The 4,158-nt window shown below is 41.6% G+C and overlaps 1 protein-coding gene across 4 annotated transcripts in view; it reads right to left on the bottom strand.

Moving 5' to 3' along the window:
• The window catches only part of NTM (neurotrimin), a 1,004,227-nt gene that overhangs the window by 310,631 nt on the left and 689,438 nt on the right, over positions 1-4,158 (bottom strand). The window lies entirely within an intron of this gene.

Here is a 4,158-nt window from a genome sequence, read left to right as displayed (position 1 = left end):
TGATAACTTGCCTAATTCCATCTGTAATGATCTTATTTCCAAATAACATCACATTCTGAGGTACTTGGGAGTAGGAATTCAACATAGCATTTTGGGAACACTAAGCAACCCATTATGCAGGGCTATGGCTAATCCTAGGTTAATTCAAAATAGGAAATTCCCCCAGGTGGGCTGAGGAAGGCTAAGTCTCTTCTACGAAAGAATCCCTCAAACTCGGTGTACGCAACTCCCACACTCACCACACCTTTGAGGAGTCTTTGATAATATCTAGTCTTCCCCTGGCCTTTTAAGCCCAAACCTCTCACCAATACTCTCTCTGTTGCTAACTCATAACAGTAACCCACACGTCATCATGGTTGTTTCAATCCTTCAGGGTTGTACAGTCCTGTTCCCCATCCCATCTCCATTCTACTTACTGGCCCATTACTCATATTGTAGATGGGAGCACAGACAGGAGTAACAATAACCTCTAATATTTGAATAATGATACATCACTTGGAAATCACTTTCATGTGGTTGCCTTAATTTTGCCTCAAGAAAGAAAGTACATAGTATAATGCAAAATATTATTTCATTCACAGATGAGGAAACTGATTGACAAACAGATTAAGTGAGTTGCTGGGCCAGTAACATATATGACACGTGTATGTGACTGATTTAAGCTGCTGGTTCTTCCTCCCACACCCCTGCCATTAATGTTCACCTCTGCTCCCTTGGCTCAGGCTACTTAGGGACCCCATCCACAAGTTTACCAGTTTCACTTGATCCTTCAGTTTTATTTCCTCATATAGACTCTGGCAAGGATTCTCTTCTCTGCATCTTGGTTCCACAGACCTTCTCACTCCAGTCCATCTTGCTTTTGAGACAACAAGGAGAAGAATCTAGATAGGAATTTGCGATTAAGACTTAGTAAACATCTTCTGCTCAGGCTCTGATGAGGGCTTTGGCATACATTAATGAACAAAACCAACAAAACTCTTGCTTTCCAGGAGCTTACAAGCGAGAAGGAAAAACAGACAGCAAACACAATAAGTAAGACACATAAAATATTAGACGGTCATTAGGCTATGGAAAATATGAAAAGCTAGGGCAGGGTAAGAGGTAAGATATCTGCAGAGTGCACGTGGTGATGGGTGGTTGGAGCAGACCTGCTGGGGAAGATGCAGTCAGAGCAAAGTTGAAAGTAGGTGAGGGCGTCGACTCAGTTGATTTCCATGGGGTAGTAGTCCAGGCAGAGGGGTCAGCAAGGGCCTCCAAAAGGCCGTGTGGTAGCTCTACTCTCCACTGATGCCCTTGCTCAAAATAACTATGCAGGCCCAGGGTAAGTCTTGCCAGAATGGGCTTGAGGAGGATAAAGGACATAAAAAAAAACACAATAAGAATCATGTTAGAAAAGTGAAAAGTATGAAGTTGAGGCAGCAGCAGTGGAGGCCCACTAACAACCTGTTGGAGCGAAGAGAGATACAAAAAAGGGATGCAGAGGTCATGAAAAATACAGACTGGTACGACTTCCTTTTGGAGCTCACATAGCCTGGTTAAAAGCTGGCTTTCTTCTTTGATTCTGATAGCCCATTTTGGAGCCTGCCTGAAGTCAGTTTTAAGCTGGCTGGCAGGGCATGCATGGAGGAAGGTATAAAGGGGTAGCTAGGCTTGATGGCCATACCTGTGGCACTAAGCAACAGAAATGGCAGTGGCCAACTCACATTTATCACTTTCCATGGGCTGTACTAAACACGACGCACATATTCTCACTTAATCTCTAAAGCATCCCTGTGAGCAAATCTTAACAACATTCCTGCTCTATAGCTGAGGAAACCAGCTCAGAAAGGTGAAGCAATTGCTTAGGGTGGAACCAAATTTCAAAGAGTACTGCTTGACTCAAAAGACCTTGCTGGAGGAAGATCATAGGAAGATGGCAGGGTAGAAAGCTCAAGGAACTAGTCCCTCTACCAGTATTATTAAATAAGCAGGAATTGTCTGAATCAACTGTTTTGATACTCTGAAATACAGTAGAATACTGAACAGTAATTAGGGGAGATCAAGAGGAAGACAGTGGTTAATTAGGCTAAATACTAGCAGATGCTCTCTCCATGCGGTGGTTACCATCACCCAGTCTCCTCTCTTGTGGCAGGAGGTAGTGGGGTTCAGCTCCTGGCACAGCTGGATGGTACAGAAAGGCACATGAAAACCCAAGTCCACAAGAGCCAGGTGGATATGGCTTGATTGCCGATCACAGCTTTTGATTAACCACATTAGATTGCTGGGGGAGCCACTCTGAGATAACCATTGTTTCAACCCTGCCTGAAAGAAGGCTGTGCAGGAGATCTAAAGGCAGTACATTTTCTCAGCACTGCAGAGGACAGTTGAAGAGCTGCATTTGCTGGGCAGGTCAGGAAAGTGCAGCTTTGGGAAGCCAAGGAGGAAACATCCTCCTGGTCGCTCCCTCACTCCTCTCCAAGCTTGGAGCCAACAGGTACTCTCTTTGTTGGTCCTTGATCTTGTTCTGGCCAGGAAAGACTGCATTAGGAAATTCCTTTCTGGTGTGGAGCTCCCCACACACACAGGTTGCTCTCCAGGTAAAAGCAGCTTGAGACAACAAAAGCAGTATAAGAAATAATTGAGGCAGATGGCCTGGAGAAAAAGCTTACCTACTTTAAATCCGGCAGTGGAATACTATGGAGTAGAAAGTCTGGCTCCTGAGAAGTAGCGGGGGCATTCAAACTCCTGTAAACAGGGGAAGTCCTAAGGCCACTAGCAAACACGAGCCTAGGAAGACCCCGCACTTTGCGTGCACCTTTGGTGGACATCCCTGACAGGGGCACTGCTACTTAAAAAGATTACTGTCAAAGTACCAGGTGGTTACCAGCTCAGGAAACAGACACCTCAGCAAAGAAATGTCAGAGTTATCATTTAAAAATATTAAACTATACAGTGTACAACAAAAGATTGTAATAGACAAAGAGGTAGGAAATGTTGGCCCATCCAGAGGAAGAAGAAAATAGCCAGAAGATATCAAAAAGGAAGATAAGACTGTGGACGTAAAAGAAAAAGACTTAAAAAATAGCAGCTTCAGTATGCTCAAGGAGATGAAGGAAAATACTGAGAAAGAACTAAAAATATCAGGAAAATAATTAATGAACAATAATAAACTCTAAATAGAGGGTTTTTGTTGTTGTTTGTTTTGTTTTGTTTTTTGTTTTGTAAATGAACCATAGAGAACTACTGGTGTTGAAGACCATAATAACTGAAATGAATTATCTCCAGGAGAGTTTGAACATCAGATTGGAGCCAGCAGAAGAAGGAATCACAGAATTTGAAGATAAGACAAAAGAAATATACCAGGCTAAGGAACATAAAGATAAAAAAGAAATAAAAAAGGAAAAACAGCCTAAGAGACCTCTTGGGCACCATGAAGTGTACCAATCCATGCATTACAGGAGTCCCAAAAGGACAAAAAAGAAAGTTGCAGAAGGAATAGTCAAAGAAATAACAACAGAAAACTTTCTAAACTTAGCACAAAGATATAAACATGTACATCAAAGAAGCCCAGAGAATACCAAACAGGATAATCAACTTGAAGAAAAATACATCCCATCACAAACTGTTGAATGCAAACTGCAAGGAGAGAGCTTTGAAAGTGAGAGAAAAGCAACATTTTACGTACAAGGAAGTCCCAATTAGATTAAGTGCCAATTTCTCATTAAAAAAAAATCAAGGCAAGAAAGCAGTGGATTTGAATACTTAAAGTGTTGGAAGAAAACAACTGCCAACAAAGAATTTTATGAGGGAAAGATGAAGACATTTTTAGGTAAACATAAGTTAAGGGAGTTCCTCACCGTTAGATCTGTCCTACAAGCAATGCTAAAGACAGACAAGAAAGGAAACGAGGCAGGTACGAAGTGGCATAAAAAAATAAAGAGCTCTTATAAAGATAACCATTTGGGTAGCGATAAATGACAGGGCAAATGTATTGTAATTTTTAGTATGTAACCCCACTTCGTACTTCCTACATGCACTAAAATGCAAATGTATAATGAGCAATGACAAATATATGGTTTTCACCAAACAATGTACAAGGACAAAAACAAAAAAAAGATGGGGAGATGGAGGCATGTAGGGAAAGTATATGTGTATTCTATTGGGGTCAGGTCAAGTTTA

The sequence above is a fragment of the Dasypus novemcinctus genome, chromosome 27, assembly GCF_030445035.2.
Source record: "Dasypus novemcinctus isolate mDasNov1 chromosome 27, mDasNov1.1.hap2, whole genome shotgun sequence".
Classification (NCBI taxonomy): domain Eukaryota; kingdom Metazoa; phylum Chordata; class Mammalia; order Cingulata; family Dasypodidae; genus Dasypus; species Dasypus novemcinctus.
Note: the sequence above shows the minus strand (reverse complement) of the source record. Positions and strands in the feature narration are given on the sequence as shown.